Raw genomic sequence first — 17,738 nt, forward strand, 5'->3', positions numbered from 1 at the left:
ATGTTGAAAATGTTTCAATTCTCATTACTGAGGCATGTGGAAGAGGTAGGGGTCATCAGAGTGTCTTAATCACTCCCCTTATGTTTACTCTGTTAGACATGTCAGCCTTTTTCGCTCCACATCTCGTCCCATTTCTTTGCTCTTAAGCGCCCTCTTTCATCTCCCCTGAATGCACTTCCTTGCATCTCATTCACTTCACCATCCTTCAAACACAAACACAACACACAACTGTAGGAAAGTTGTTGAAAGTAGGCTGAAACCGTCAACATTATCGGCGCCCTCTTGCTCTCCTTAACCTTTTTGTGCGCGTAAAACAGCCGCCATTTTGAACACCATGGCTTCCCTGCTCCCGCCGAGAGCCAGCGCGCCTCTCTCCCACTCCTAACTTCACCGGCATCCCCCGCATACTGACAACCCCCCTGCCTGCACCTGCCGCGAATCATAAAACCCCTCTTCAGCGCTGCTCTGCCCCAGACCCTCGTCCTGTTCCCAGCGCGACACCTCCCCTCTTCCCATTTATGATCCCCGGCCCTTTGATGCAAACCCCATTTCCCCGTGTGCCCGTTTGTCTTCCCCGTTCCCAGGCCGACACCCAGCTCTGCCGATACCAATCCCTTGCCCCTCCCCGTACAATAGAAAGCTTCCCTCCTCAAAGGATCCCCGAGATGATCAAAGCCTCCCCCCCATCCCACGAGATCCGATCGAAACCCACACACTCCGTGGATCGGCGGAATATCCAGCTGCGCGATGATCATCACCTGTTGTGAACGGGGCAGGGACTTCCACTGTAATCTTGCGTGGGAACGGGCTGGGAAGGGGGGGATTCTAAGGATGTCTTTCCGTACATCAAAGTATCGACGAGAATGTGTTACATGCAATAAACAGATAAACGTGTGTATAAGAGGCCAGGCGTCAGGGATGCAGTTAGAGCACCTCAGAACGATACCTTCTGTCCGTTTCGTTGTGTTCTCCTCCGGAGAGAATAAAAACCTTGTTTCCTGCCTTCCAGTCTCCAGCGCCTGCCTCTTCAGTAGTTTAACTTCTTTGTGGGTTCAAGAGGCGACACCGCCGGGCATACTTAAGGATCTTATATTCTGGTTGGTAGTGCCCCCCATTTAGTTTCTACAATTGGCGTCCCAAGCGTGGGGCCCATCAGCGACCCATGGATCCAGTGGGAGAGGTCCTGACGACAAAGTGAACGACTGCAACGATCGGGAACGCGTCTGTCCGATAGACCCTCGTCTGACAGCCGATCATCCGAACTTCACTGGTTCCGAACAGACCTCTCTCGAGTGATCTACGGTCCTGACTGGGAACCATCAGGAGTGCCGCGAGGATAACGAAGAAGAGAGGACGATCGGGCGCTGGATTCGGAAGACAGGAAACTGTCCATGCGGTCCGGGTAAGGTCGTGTAACCACGACAAGTCGCGAAATATTTGCTTGATTGCTTGTTTGTTTAAAAATACTAGTATTGCTCTTTTTATTTATTTGGAGATTCACTGTCTGCAAACGGAGAAACAACGGGCTCTCTCTTTGCAAACAGTGGAGGATAGGTAGGGCAGCAGCCGTGCTTATTTTTTCTCCCCCACTCAATAATCACTTGAAACTGAACTGTTGTTCGCAAACTATTGTTTCCTGGAGATTCCCTGTCTGCAAACAGGGAAGAGACCACCCTTTTTGCAGACAGTGAAAAGGGTAGGTAACGCAGATCTTTGCGGACCTACTCATTCTCCCCATTGTTATTTATTGGTCTTTTGTTATTTTGATCCATGAGGTATTCACTGCCTGCAAACAACGTAGAATAGAAATATTCTGTCCCGTCTTTGCACCTAGTGATAAGATAGGCAGTGCTGACTTTTTAGTCCCTCGTTACGAGCCGTCATGTCTGTCTTCTCCCCACTGATTAGTAGCCTGTTTAGCCCGGACCGCTTATTAGAGATGGACCATCCAGCCCCACTGGAAGGCACCCCTAATAAGGACATGTTCATGAAGCATGGATTGACCGCTATAGCCTATAGTAAACTATGGCATAAATATACTAAAAAGGGTCAAGAAAGTCAATGGCCCCTGATAGGATCCTTCGATGATGATAAAATAAAAACGCTAGAAACTGCCCTGGGTAAAAACAAGACAACACCTACTATGCTTGACAGCTTCGGCATGTGGCGAAAAGAAACTGAACAACGTAAAAAGAAAACTGAGAGTAGGTTGGAAAAAGAGCTGCGAAAAGCAGCCCACCTAGCTGCTCAGAAACTAGAAAAAGAGATAAAGGAAAGAGAGAAAGCTAAACAGAAACTAGAAATGGAAACACCAAGCCAGTGTCCGGTTAGAACCCCCTCCATGCTCTACCCTGATTTACCCTCGAAACGACAAGCCAACGAGGACTTGCTGTTAGGTCCTCCTATCATCTACATGCCCCCTCCATATGCCCCTTCTCAACCCTTGGCGCAGCACGCGCCACCCCCAGGTACAAACGAAGGTACCGCCACAGCATCGGCCCCAATGGCCTCTGTGCCAGCCGAACCCCTTGTATTAAAACCCGCATCAACAACAACGTTAGACGACCATGAGACTCGAGGGGCTGGCCCTCCAAGAACAAACAGACTAGACAAAGATGAGCGAGCGGGGATCGACAAAATAGCAAGGACACTGGTAGAAAGGAAGGATGATGAAGAGTACATCACAGATATGTTCAGCTCGTATACAGGGAGTCACAGACGACATTTTACCGTACGACTGTGTTATCATGTCTTGAATGCATACGAGGACCGATATCGAGACAAAGGTCCCGAGAGCCTAAGGACTCTGTACCGGAAGGTCGATATCGGGGATGAGGGCGAGTGTGATGTGTCGGACCTCCTTACGCGTACGCTTGAGGTTTTCCGCCACCTCACTGAACGAAAGCCGGGAGCAAAATCCGCAGCCTCCGTAGTGACCGAACCACCAACCGAGCAATCTAACACCATGATGCCAATACGTGAGGCTGCCCCTTACTGGGTTCCTCCTAGGGGTACAGGGACTCACGATGATGCAAACAACCAAGATGCGAAGGGAAGGGTAGTGTACAACTGGGTCTACCAGCCGTGGGACCGGCAAGAGATACTGACATTCCGGAAATCTCTACCCGACCTACGTAAAAACCCCACTGCCTTCTATACTGAATTGGGTACAGCCTTGGGTTCAACGATCATGACCCTGGCTGACATCGACTTGTTCTTCGGGTTATGTCTACCAGCTGATGTGTGGAAGCAAATCCGGAAAGTCGACCACCTTGAGCTGTTTGGACATACCTGGTCACAACTCGATGACCTGGACAAACAACGGGGACCAGGACAAAAGCCGTTGAAATCCATTCTAGACCTCCCAGATAAAATCGTAGAGAAATTAAAAACCCTAATCCCAGAAAAGAAAGTGGACTGGTCGATAGTAACAGCCTGTCGCCAAAAACCCCAGGAGGATGTATCGGAATACTTCTCCCGGTTTGAAACGGTGTTCTCCGATTACAGCGGCCAGGACATGACCACTGCAACCGGACACCATCTGTTTGTCCAGAATTATGTTAAGGGCCTATCATCGGAAATCTCCCAGAAACTACAGGCCAGCGAGAGTAGTTGGGCAGCCTCCAAACCTACAGCGATTCTCCAAATGGCCCAATATTATGAGCATCAGAAAAATGAAAACGATAGGGCGACAGAGAAAAAGAAGAAAGACTTAAAAGAGAGGGTGATGATTGCCAAACTGCAGGGGGTGACTATAGGACGAGACCAGTACCGAGGAAACTACCAGACAAACGTCCCTAAGACTACATTTCCCCAGGACCGCACTCTGACTTCCTACAGTGGACGCACAGACCTTAGAGAAGACCAGTGCGCTTTCTGCAAAGGGACTGGCCATTGGAAATCCCAGTGCCCAGTTCTTCTGGAAACGATCAGAAGCAAAGACCCCAGGGATGTAACAAACGGACCGAGACCTAGGGGACAACAACGAGGGCCCCCAAATGACGCGACTAATGACAGATCAAGCAGATCAAATACGTTCGATCGACCCAGGCAGAACCAATATCAACAATCTGACTATGACGACACTTACACCTTCGCATAGGACAGCCAAGGGCGAGGGAGGGATCCAGTCGAGCTCTATGTTGACCAGCAGGGCCCTTATGTCACTGCTAAGGTCTTGGGTACCAAGTCTCCATTTCTGGTAGACACTGGCGCAACACGTAGTGCGTTATCTAAACGACTGATTCCAAGGGCACCCTTGTCTGGCTCACTCATAACATCGACAGGTTTCGATGGAACGCCCTCCACCAACCCTTTGTCTGCCCCGATTCTCTTTGACGTAGAAAACAACACCACCGACACCACGTTCTTGCTTTCCTCCAATAGCCCTGACGCCATTATGGGACTTGACTTACTGAAACACTTCCGAGCGACGATTAGGTGTTCTCAAGATGGAGTTCGAGTGTTTCTTTACGACAACCCCGTTCTGCTTAGACATTGTTCCCCCCGACACATGTTTTCCATCACCGACGTTGACGCGTCCCTGCTTGACACTCTACCTCCGTATCTGTGGGCCAAAGCGGATTCGGACGTAGGACGTATGTTAATTGACCCAGTGCACATTACTGTCCGACCAGACGCAACACTCCCAAAACTCCCACAATATCGGATATCGCCAGAGGGCGAGAAGGCATTGGTAATGATTATCCAGTCTCTGATAGACGCAGGAGTGGTAGAGGAAGTGGTTAGCAACGTTTGCAACAGCCCTATCTTGCCCATTATCAAGAAGCAGGGAGAGGGAGATGAGAAAGCATACCGCTTCATCATCGACCTCCGAGAGATCAACAAAGTGGTGGTACCCCAGTACCCTGTGGTCTCAGACATCACCACCATCCTGACCTTGATTCCATCCACTGCCACCACCTTTTCCGTCATCGACCTCAAGAACGCATTCTTCTCCATCCCCATCCACCCGGACAGCCGATATCTCTTCGGCTTTACCCTAAAAGCCCGCTCATATAGGTTTTGCCGAGCTCCTCAAGGCTACACGGAAAGCCCTAGCATCTACAGCCAGGCCCTCAAAAGACAACTAGACCAAGTCCAGTTACCCGACGGGGTGGTGCTGGTACAATATGTCGATGACATCCTTTTGGCAGCCGACACCACCCCTCTAGCGGTCACCGCCACCATTCAACTCTTGCACTTCCTTGCGGGAAATGGCCACAAGGTCTCCAAGAAGAAGTTGCAATTCTGCCTACCCCAGGTCACTTACCTAGGCCACCTTTTGTCCAAAGATGGAAGAAAACTCACCCCTGATCGAATCCAAACCGTTCTAGATACCCCTGTCCCTAAAACCCAGAAGCAGGTTCGCTCCCTATTAGGCCTCACCTCCTTCTGCCGACAATGGTTACCAAACTTCAGCCTCGTTGTAAAACCACTGCTTTCTCTGCTAAACAAAGACGTCCCTTCCCCACTCCCTTGGACCCCTGAGTGTCAAACTTCCTTCACAGAACTGCGAGATGCCCTTTGCTCAGCCCCTGTCCTGGGTACTCCTGATTACAAAAAGCCCTTCTCCCTTTACACTCACGAAAGGGAGGGGTGCGCTTTATCTGTCCTGACCCAGGCCATCGGCCCTAAGCAACGACCGTGCGCTTACTTCTCTGCCACTCTTGACCCTGTCGCCAGAGCCTTGCCTGCCTGCCTTCGAGCTGTAGCTGCTGCTGCAGTCTCTATCCGACAGAGTGAGGGGATTGTACTCTCGAATTCCCTCACGGTACTGGTACCCCATGCAGTCGACACCCTCCTGAACCAAACCAAGACGCAACATCTGACGAGTGCACGACTGACTGGATACGAACTGACCTTGCTTGCCCCCCATATCACCCTGAAAAGATGCACCACACTGAACCCAGCAACTCTGTTACCCTTGCCAGAGAACGATCCCAATGTGCACCCCGTACATGACTGCGTGACTCTTACGGACGAACAGACCAGGAGTAGGGTCGATCTCAGAGACACAGCTTTCCCTGACCCCGACGGGGAGTTGTGGGTGGACGGTTCTTGCATCAAACTCCCCGATGGTACCACTTCCGCTGCCTATGCAGTCACCACGGCTCGAACTGTAGTAGAAACAGCCCGCATCACCCAGCGATCTGCCCAGGGAGCGGAACTGATTGCTTTGACGCGAGCCTGCATCCTGACAACAGGAACCACAGCGAACATTTACACCGACAGCCAGTATGCCTTCGGGGTGGTTCACCATTTTGGGCTCCTCTGGAGGGAGAGAGGATACTTGACCTCACACGGCACACCCATTTTGCACGGGGATTTAGTCTCCGCCTTAATCGAAGCTGTCCTCCTCCCCAACAAACTTGCCGTTATCAAATGCCAGGCACACAAGAAAGTAACAGACATTATTGGACAGGGAAATGCACTAGCCGACATCACCGCCCGAACGACAGCTGAAAATAGAACGACAACACATATGTACGTGACCAGGTCACAAGCAGAAAACTGGACTGACGCCAAGGACACAATTAGAGACATACAAACGACTAGCACACAACACGAATTAACTGAATGGACACGGGTGGGATTAAAAGACGATGAAGGCTGCTGGCGGACAAAAGACACGAACAGATGGTTGCTACCCGATTCGTACTTGATTCCCATACTAACCATGGCACACTCCCCTGCCCACATAGGATCAGCCCCCATGATCGAACTTGTCTCCAGGGTTTGGCACAATGACAAGATCCCAGATTCCGCCAAACGCCTGGTCCAACAATGCTTAATATGCCTGCAACACAACCCCGGGAAAGGAACTGTAGTACCCCGGGGGGGATTTGGGGTCCCAAACCACCCATTTGAAGTCCTGCAGATGGACTACATCCAGCTAGACAGATGCCAAGGCCTGAAATATGTACTAGTCGTGGTGTGCGCATTTAGCAAGTGGGTGGAAGCATATCCAACCCGTGACAACACCGCTATGGCCACTGCAAAGGTTCTGTTAAAGGAGTTTTTCCCCCGTTATGGCCTCTGCCGTGTTTTATGGAGTGATAATGGCCCCCACTTTGTAGCCAACGTTATCCAGCTCATCCTAAATGGGCTGGGTATTAAACAGAAATTCCACGCAGTCTTCCACCCTCAATCTGCTGGGCTTGTCGAACGACACAATGCCACACTAAAGCTTAAACTGGCCAAAATAGTGGCTACGACGGGCCTGAAATGGCCAGACGCCCTCCCATTGGCATTGCTATCGATGCGCTCTACCCCCACCCGACATCACTTAACCCCTTATGAAGTTGTCTTCGGTCGACCCATGAGCGTCTGGTCTGCCCCGAAACCAACTTCCATTCATGACGTTCCGGATGTCCTAATGTCTGATTATCTGTACAAATTGACTGAAACTTTGTCTGTCCTTCATCAGCAGGTGCAGCAGGCCATCCCCGATGCTTCCAGGGGTCCGGGTCACGCCATCCAGCCGGGGGACTTCGTGCTGATCCGAAATTTTCAGCGATCAAAGAGTTTGGAACCCCGGTGGACGGGCCCCTGGCAAGTGCTGATCACCACTCGGACCGCACTTCGAGTGGAGGGGAAGAAACACTGGCTGCACGCTCATCACTGCAAAAAAGTCTCTCCAGCCCTGGCCACGACAGACACCGTCAGCACCCAAGAAGAGCTCCTGAACCAGGACCGACCATCGTTGAACTGCTACCCTGATACTGAGACACTTGAACTTTCAAAACACCCTGATCCCACTGTGCCATCTCGAGAAGGGTATTTCCTGCGTCGAAAGGAGGGAGCTTCGGCTAAGTAGGCCACGGACTAGGTTAAAGGATCTCAGAACGGTGACCCAAACTACCAAGGGTTACCTGGAGAGAAGCTAAAACTAAGTCTGTGGTCCTGCCCACTACCGAGCACCTTGAAGACGAAGATGATGGAAGCGCCAGATAAGAAGATGATGGAAGCGCCAAATAAGAAGCCGACGGAGACAGCAGGAAATACCCACTACAGAAATCCGAGAATAGACAGACTCCATAGCTCAAAGACAATTGCACTCTTCATCGTAATCCTCCTCTGTTTTCTCCTCATGACTACGCTCTGGATTATGGAAGAACACGCACCTGCTCACGAAACATTCCTAACCACTGCTCAGCCTACCACCATGAAGGAACATTATCTAATTTCACTCTCTCCTCAACTAAGAGAGAGGCGAAAGGAGTTTTGGAACAACTCTTTCGTGCAGCTACTTCACCAACACAATCTTGCCACCAATACCACCAACTGCTGGATCTGTGGGTTGCTACCCCATGCCACTGGACATTCAATACCATTCATCCCTTCACCCTTCTCTGTCCACGGCTCCTGCCTTGCTTGGCTGATCCTCCTGCAAGAGAGCTATACGGGCAATGCCACCTCCAGCAGAACTGCAGCACATCCTTCTCATGGGGCCGGGCGAAACAAGACAAAGACACACTTCTGCCCGCTGACCCCCAGCGACTCGATCCAAATGGACATCCCGGCCAAGGAACGAATCGAAATGCAGGTGTTCAACAACCCAACCAGACCCACCTTCTCCTATCTGCGGAAACGAACGGCTGCCACTCTGACTGTGGCCCTGACGGTCATCAACGTCACAGGCCACATGTGTGTAGAAGGACTTGGGACACAGCTGGTGGGTCGCAGCGCTTGCCGCTTTACCAGAACTTTGGACTCCACGGATCCACCTTCCTTTGTGTCATCCCCAAACATGTACTTCATCTGCGGCACGAAGGCCTACACCTGGCTCCCCAAAGGCTGGGGGGGCACTTGCTACATCTCCTTCGTCCTTCCTCCGACTTATGTAGCCCCAGCGAATCACCACCGGCAAAAACGAGCCAAAGACATTGAACAAGCCGACTCAACAGGGGCGCAGTTCCTCGATGCTATGAAAGGACTCGTCCCCCTCTGGGGCCCGATGGCAAACAGCCGTGCCATCCGACATTTGACCCAGGCAGTCGAGACAACCATGAACATCACAGCGGGCATCTTTGCCAACAACACTGCCGAGCTCCAAGCGGTCCGTTTGGTGGCTCTGCAGAACCGCCTCGTTCTAGATGTGGTTCTGGCGGACCGTGGAGGAGCATGCCGCATTATTGGGTCCAGCTGTTGTACATACATACCGGACAACTCGCCCTCAGTGTACAAAGCCATCGAACATCTTCACAGACTCTCTTCGGAAGTTCACCAAGAACAAGAAGAATGGTCGCTTGGTGGTTGGTTCTGGGACACCGTCAAAAGCTGGGGCTGGAGACTGCTCACCATCATCCTGATTCCCGTAGTTGTAATATGTGGCCTATGCTTAGGAATTCAATGTTTGCCACCTATGTGTTCTTTATGTGCGAGTTGTATTTTTCCCAAAACTGTGGACATTGGAAGCGAACATATGAGAGCATTGTATGATACCGAAGTTAGGAATTTGATGAAAATTGACATTGAGTAAGCAAGTTGGCTAGATATGTTGAAAAGGGAGGACTGTTGAAAGTAGGCTGAAACCGTCAACATTATCGGCGCCCTCTTGCTCTCCTTAACCTTTTTGTGCGCGTAAAACAGCCGCCATTTTGAACACCATGGCTTCCCTGCTCCCGCCGAGAGCCAGCGCGCCTCTCTCCCACTCCTAACTTCACCGGCATCCCCCGCATACTGACAACCCCCCTGCCTGCACCTGCCGCGAATCATAAAACCCCTCTTCAGCGCTGCTCTGCCCCAGACCCTCGTCCTGTTCCCAGCGCGACACCTCCCCTCTTCCCATTTATGATCCCCGGCCCTTTGATGCAAACCCCATTTCCCCGTGTGCCCGTTTGTCTTCCCCGTTCCCAGGCCGACACCCAGCTCTGCCGATACCAATCCCTTGCCCCTCCCCGTACAATAGAAAGCTTCCCTCCTCAAAGGATCCCCGAGATGATCAAAGCCTCCCCCCCATCCCACGAGATCCGATCGAAACCCACACACTCCGTGGATCGGCGGAATATCCAGCTGCGCGATGATCATCACCTGTTGTGAACGGGGCAGGGACTTCCACTGTAATCTTGCGTGGGAACGGGCTGGGAAGGGGGGGATTCTAAGGATGTCTTTCCGTACATCAAAGTATCGACGAGAATGTGTTACATGCAATAAACAGATAAACGTGTGTATAAGAGGCCAGGCCTCAGGGATGCAGTTAGAGCACCTCAGAACGATACCTTCTGTCCGTTTCGTTGTGTTCTCCTCCGGAGAGAATAAAAACCTTGTTTCCTGCCTTCCAGTCTCCAGCGCCTGCCTCTTCAGTAGTTTAACTTCTTTGTGGGTTCAAGAGGCGACACCGCCGGGCATACTTAAGGATCTTATATTCTGGTTGGTAGTGCCCCCCATTTAGTTTCTACAAAGTAGGATCTGCTTCTTATGGTTACCCCCACTTTTTGCTTAATGTTACACTGTTTTTTACTAGTCTAACTGGCACCCTGCTAATCAGGACCCCAGTCTATCTGCTTTCCCCTTAAAATGTTATGCCATGTACTTTGGTACACTCCAGATTGGATACTGGGGTACCCTTATAAGTCCCTAGTACATAGTACACATGTACTCAGGACATAGGTACCCCAGAGGCTTCCCATGGGCTGAAGCGTGTATTATGCCACCCATGAGAGGCCATGCAAAATGGAACGACAGGTCTGCCATTGCAGCCTGTGAAAGCTGGTGCTTGCACCACTTACTTTAGATATAGGTTCACTATATCTATACGTCATTACACTTAAAATGTATGTCACCCCTATAGCATGCCTTAACAATCCTGATGGCAGGGTGCTGGGTTTTATGTGAGAGGGTGCCCCTGCTTGAGCAGGGCCCCTCTGCAGCCTTCAGAAACCATTCTCCCAGTTTGTCTGTGACTCAGCCAGGTAGAGGTGCATTATAACCTCGCTTTAAATGCTACCTCGAAAACGGCTGAAACAAAACATGTCATGTTTGATATCAAACACCTTGGAATCATACCTCTACACCACTAACCGGTGTGGGAGGTATGATTCCACCCTTCTGAAGAAAGCTTCGTGGGGTCACTGGTCTTTCCAGTGCCAGCCTTCTCGTCCCGGGTAACACAAAATGGTTGCTGCCGGCCAGAGACACATTTCTGCCCTCCTGCTGCTGAGCCAAGCTTGAGCGGGTGAAGGCAGGACAATAGGCATCCTGTCTCAGGGAGGTGTGACCACCTCCCAGACAGGATTTAGTGTATTGGGGCTGGGTGGGTGCACTTCCAAAGTGCCTGAAAGTCTGCATCTGGGGCACACTTGGTGTCCCTGTGCATAGTCCAGCTCAAACCAGTTCTGGGAGACAATGGTGCCTGCTCTGAGGTGAATCTGGACTAAGGACATAGGAGTAACCTCCCCTCTGTCCTGACTCTCCCCTAGGAGGGTTCCCTGAATCTGTCCAACCCTCTCCTGTGGGTACATAAGGGCTTATCTGGCTTTAGGACCTTAGATGTGATGTGGACATGATTCTGAACAAGAAACCACTAACCTTCAACTGTCTGGACACTCTGGACTTTGCTGGATTTTGACTGGGCCCGAATTTGTCTCTCTCTCCATCCAGAGCATTATCTGTGCCCTTGCACCATACAGGCCGTGCAGGACCTGTGGAACATTAAGGACATGTAAAGAATCTCCCTTGGGGTGAAGGAGTCACTCTTCTGCATTCGCAGGCACCGTAACGCAACTGACCTGTCTGCTAATCCTGAGCTTCTGCAGACTCCAAAGGCACCAGCAACACTTGAGGTGGGTTCTGAAGTTCCTTGAGGTTGAGCTACCCTCTCTCCGAGTTTGAGGCCAGTATCCCTTACAGGGACCTCATAACCCAAACCCATGTGCACAGCATACTTTTGCAAGTGCATATACTTGTTGGCGATTCCCGAGCTTGTGCATTGGACTCCGTGTAGTCCTGATCCTGAGCAGAATTTCCACCAAAGAACTCCGGCCTCCTTGCACCCAGTGCTTCGTGGGCTGGTACTTTGTGATTTTGCTCGAGGTCCCCTCGCGACTCCTGGTCATTCGGCCTGGGGGTCTTCCTGAGGCTCATCTTGAATTCTGTTAGGATTTCCTGGTTGCTCCAGACGTGCCCTGACTCCCCATTGCTTGGTGATTCCCCTGGATCTTGCTGGTCCACACAGTAACCTTCTTGACTTTCCTGCATGGGTTGCTGTTGCCAAGGTTTGTTTGTGCTCCAGCCATACACCGACCCCTCAGCCCTTGACAACCTTTGTGGGACAGCTCGCATCTGGCTCCTGGTCATCGTCAACATCTCCTGGTCCTCGTGGCTGCAGAGTCAAGTATCCCTTCTTTGCACCTGAAGCACCCGACATCAGTGAGCATTTGTCCACTGGGCCCCTGGTCACCCTGCAGGGATACAGACTCCGTCCCATCTGCTTTCAGTTTCCTTTCATCATGAATCCAACCTTGGATTCCAACAGATACTTTCTCTCTTTCCGGCAGCAGCTCTTCTTTGCAACCCTCCATTGAAAACGACTGCGGTTTCCGACACCACTCCAGACGTATGCACCCGGCTTCCCTGGTATAGGTCAATCAGGTACTCCGGTATCCACAAGTGGGGTGGCTCTCCAACCTCCTAAGTTCCAAAGGGTTTCCTCGAAGTCCACAGAGAAGGGTCCTTAAACTTTAAAATTGTAACCGCGAATTCCCCATAGAATTGTACGGAGCCCGAGGTCTTGTTAACACACTGCACCCGTCCTCCGTGGGATCCCTGTTTACTCACCTTGGGTAGTTCCTTGGGGTCCCAGCGATTCTACATGTTCTAGACACTGGCTCGACTCCAGTTGTGGTTCTTATACCAATATTTTAGTATATGGTTTGGTCTCCTCCTGAAGCCCACTGTGTATTGTGCTATTCACAACTGTTTCTTTGCTAAAGTATTGTGTGCTTTGTGTTGTACCCTTGTGTAGAGGATACTAGAGAATGTTATATAAATATATACATATTTTTATGACTACTGTTTGGTTCTCCTTTGATTTAGTTAATACTAAAGGAGATATTCTGGTAAAACAAGCTGCTTTACATTCCTTCAAGATTAAGCCTGAAGGCTGCTCTCCACAGCTACCACGAGGATAACTTTCTAAAGGTTATCTTTGACCTCCTACATCATAAGGGTCGGTTGGGGTGGCATGGCCAAGCTGCATGGCGGAGTAGATGACTCTCGCTTGAGCTCCTTGCTGTGGCCCTCATTTCAACAGAATCCTACATAATCCTGTCCATTGAAACTAATGCATCGGCTACAGAAACCTGCACTGACCTGAGCCCAAGTATCCTGAGGCTCGGGGAGCCCGCTGATCGCTGTGAAACTCCTCAACAGAGGCTTGATCAGGATCCTAGGGACCGCTCTAGACCCCGTGGTGTAAAGAGCAGTGGACCGAAGGGCATCTCCCGGACGCTCCGGTGGTGCAGCGGGCAGTGATTGCTCTGCAGCGGACGACTGAGGAGCAGTGACGAGACCCTACTGGGATAGCAACCTGACTCCGGAATGGCGCCGGCTGTCAGGTGGAAATCGGACCATGTAAGAGAGCGTCCTCAGCCTAGCGAGTCCAGCAGTGACTGAGCAGGTGATCATGGAGCCCTCAAGGGCGGAGAGACTTGGCACCTACTGCACTGTTCGGGGAGGGAACGCTGAAGAGGCAAAGCACGAGAGGCCCTGCTGGAGGATGTCTCAGTCACGGGTGCTCTATGGTGAGAAAGGCATAATAGTACCTACAAGCCTGAGTCATCTGTGAGAATGCTCGCTAGCAAGACCAGAGGATGTGACTATTGGAGGGTATGAGGTATACAGGAGAGTTGTGATCGACCTGGCAGCAAGCTTACGGGAAATGCTGACTGGACCCTGCCTGGTGCATCGGGTGATTTGAGGACTGAGAGCATCATGCAATAACTTGCAGTCCCTTGTCAAGGATCCTCGCCCCAGACACAGCAAAGCGTGTTCAGGGGGATTCACACGGTGCCCCAAGAGGATTAAGTGGAAGCTCCCGAACTGACTCCAGGGCCTACTCAATGCGCAGCTAGGGAAAAGTGAATTTGCGGTTCATATATTACGGGCCTCTGGCAGTGGTGGTGGGTACCAACACGAGGTGGCGGTGTATATATTTATAACTGAATACCATGAGGTGGACAGCGAGCGGGTGCAGTATCTGACTGGTGGCTCAAGCCGGGAGCACCACTGAGGGCCATTATTGGAAAATTGTTTAACTATAGGGACAGGGACAGGGATCTCCTGCTACAGTTCTCACGCAATTGAGGTCAGTTCTTTTTTCAGGGACACCCCATCTCCATATACCCTGACTACACCCAGAGAGTGCAAGACTAAAGGAAATCCTATGTGATGGTCAAACACAGATTGCGTGAATTGAACTTGAAATACAGTCTCATGTTTCTGGCGAAACTAAGGGTTGAGCATAAAGGATGCACGCTCTTCTTCTACTCAGCGGGGGACGCCACAGACTGGCTGGATACCAGGGGGGCGACTGCTGGCTTCATCTACGGAATCCTCTGGCAGTCATACTGTTCCAGGTACTCAACAGGCGGTCCCAAAGACAACAGCAAGCGGAGGTGCGAAGAGACCCCAGTCGGATCAAAGTCTTGCAAGATGGCACGTTACACAGATTCGACACAGAGACTGTCCCTGAATCCATTCTGGTGACACAGGATCCGGAGACAGATATTGAGGAACAGGGAACTGGGCGGCAATGATGGTGACTTGACTCGGAGAGGCCAGAAGAGCAGATAAGTGTTAACATTGTCAAACTCACCCTAATGTGCTATAAGCCAAGCATAATGCATTTAGTTTTAAGGGCTACAATAGACTTCCTGATAAGACTTTTCAATTTCCTTAGTTCCATTGAGAGGCGACTGACGGGCAGCGACGCCCCCCTCCAGAGTTAGCCCCGGCGAGAGACGCTAGAGAGCAATCTCGCTCCTTGCCGGGTCAGATCTCTAGTACAGCATATAATTGGATCTAATTTTCTGGGTTTCACACAAATGCAGAATAGTCCTTGAGCCACAGCTCTATATGTTATGGACTAATTCTGGGGGTTGGGGGGCTAGGTGGTTCGGGGCGGTTTGTGTCGTTTTTTGCACTAGATGTACTGCTAGCAGTTGAACTTGCCCTACTGCCCAAGGGAGGGGAGGGGGGGGGGGTAGGGGGCGGACGGGAAAAGAGTCAGTTCAAGTGACACTGTTTTCATGTTTAAAGGGGGTTGCACTTGGTCATGGGTTAGACTTGATATTGAGCAGGCTGTGGGGGTTCGGGAGGAAGGGTGTAAATGGGACAGTCACATATTTGGATGCTTGGTCTGACGATAATGGCAACGCAAACTCTGAAATACCTTAGTTGTAATATTAGAGGTATGGTTGGGCTGGCGAAATGGTGCAGGGTTTACACTTTCCTGAGGCGGTACAAAGTGGGGATTGCGGGATTGCAGAAGCTGCATACAGGGGGGCACTATTACCAGTATTTGTAAAAAATGGAGGGGACAGATCTATGCTACCTCTTATTCAGGATTTGCACAGGGTCCTATGATCTGGGTGGCTCCGGGAGTCCCATTCCACCACATGAGTCATGTCTTGCACTCTGAAGGAAGATATGTTATTCTTCACGGGAAGTGGGTGAGCAGGGAGTTGTGTATTATCAACGTGTATGCCCCGAATCTAGATTGTCGCTGTGACACCAAATATGGGGTGCAAGATTGTCCTACTTGGGGACTTCAACTGTGTCTTTGATTCACAACTAGATAGAGAGCCTCAGAGAACTCACCCTAAACCACACATGCTGCAGCCCTTGCAGGTGTTACGACAGGGTATGAAGCTCAGAGATGAATGGAGGGCCAGAAAACCAATGACAAAAGCTTTTCCTGTTATACCCCAGCGGCAAATACACTTAGTTGTATCGATCACTGCTGCCTTACGCCTGGGTTGTCAGCTGACACGGAGGTATCTCATAACTCCCCCGTTACATTTCAGATCATTCCCCTCTATTGCTAACGTTAAAGAATGGTCCATGCTGCTATTCTGCTTTGGAGGCTTAGAGTGGAGGCCTTATTGGATCCACCTTATGCTGCTGTGGTTTCAGAGACCATACAACATTACTTCTGGGATCACAAGCAAGTAAATCTTTATTGCTCAGTTAATTAAAACCATTGCAATCAATAGCATGCAATACATTTAATACCAAATGATCTGGTGCCACCATTTTTGTAAATACGAATATAAAAAGATTATGTAAAAGAGCATTAAAACAAGTTTCATGTGGCTAAAAAGTGCTTTCTGAAGAGATTAAGCTTCATTCGCGCTGTGTGTAGATTAAGGATAGAAAAAGTCCTTTGTATGGCTGAAGTGACTATGTTAAAATCCTTAAGCTTCATTCGCGCTGTGCGTAGATTAAGGATAGAAAAAGTCCTTTGTATGGCTGAAGTGACTATGTTAAAATCCTTGCGCCTGCATGGTCTTGGGGCAGGTTTACATTACTTCTGGGAGAACTGGGGGTCTGCGTATAATAGATCGATTGAGTGGAAAGCCATGAAAGTGGTTATAAGAGTGGTGTGTATGAAGACCACGTACAGAGCGAAGCAACAGTTAGAAAGGGACATCTCAAAACTTGAGAGTCAACTGAAGCGGCTAGAGGGGACTGTACGAGAGATAAAGGAACACTTGGCTGAGGGAAAACAAATAGACCCAACTTAGGGAGTCGAACGCCCTGTCCATGTTTCCCAGAAGGAGAGCCGCCAGCTCCCCGGCCTGTCGGATAGCCGCCATTGCCAAGTGCGCCCGCCTTATGTTGTGACTGGTCGCCCTCTGGGCCATAAACCTGGCTTGGTCCGGTTGGACCAGTGCCAAAATGTGAGGTAGGAGCCGATTAGCCAATGCTTTGGCCAAGACTTTAGCCTCCACATTCAGAAGAGAAATGGGGCAATAGAAGGTGTGCTGCTCCGGGGGCAGGTCAGGCTTATGAAACACCACCACCTCCGCATGCCTCCAGTCCAGGGGGAGCCGGCCCTCCGCCCTGGCTTCCTCCAGTGCCGCCCGATATTAAGGGGCCAGCTGTAAATTGTATCGCCTGAAGAACTCGCTCGGGAATCCGTTGGGTACAGGCACCTTCACAGTGTTTAGCTCACCCAGGGCCGTACCCAGTTCCTCATCTGTCAGAGGGAGCTCCAGCTGTTTACATATCTCATTCGACACCGCTTTGGGTGAGAGGTCCGCGATGAATTGATCAACCGTAGCCTCCGGCAAGCACTCCCGAGGGGCATGGAGAACTGCATAATATGTAGCGATGCCCTCTGCTATGGCCACTGGGTCTGTAATCAACTCCCCAACCTCATCCAGCACCCCCGGAAGGGCCTGGGGGTGAAAAGTGCCCTGGCAGAGCCGATGTAGCATCTTGCTGGACTTGTCCCCCCCCCAATGACATATCCTGCTACGCGTTGCCAGCCAAACCTGTCGGGCCTCATCTATCAGGAGAGCAGCATAGGACTATTGTGCCAAGAGCAGTTGTCGCACCAGCTGTCCCTCATCTGGTGTTCGAGCGCCTCCACCTTCGCCTCAGCCCGAACCAATTCGTCCCTGCGCTGGGTCTGGCCTATTGTTAGTGAAACCCTGTGTTTTGTTCAGGAATCGATTTTGACTGTTGGTTGCTCTGGCCCACAGACACAAACATTTTTTCCATTCTGGATT

General features: G+C 50.8%; 1 protein-coding gene across 2 annotated transcripts in view; it reads right to left on the minus strand.

Moving 5' to 3' along the window:
• The window catches only part of SLC7A9 (solute carrier family 7 member 9), an 824,809-nt gene that overhangs the window by 360,320 nt on the left and 446,751 nt on the right, over nt 1-17,738 (minus strand). The gene's annotated exons all lie outside the window — the stretch shown is intronic.

Source organism: Lissotriton helveticus, chromosome 12, assembly GCF_964261635.1.
Source record: "Lissotriton helveticus chromosome 12, aLisHel1.1, whole genome shotgun sequence".
NCBI classification, from domain to species: Eukaryota; Metazoa; Chordata; class Amphibia; order Caudata; family Salamandridae; genus Lissotriton; species Lissotriton helveticus.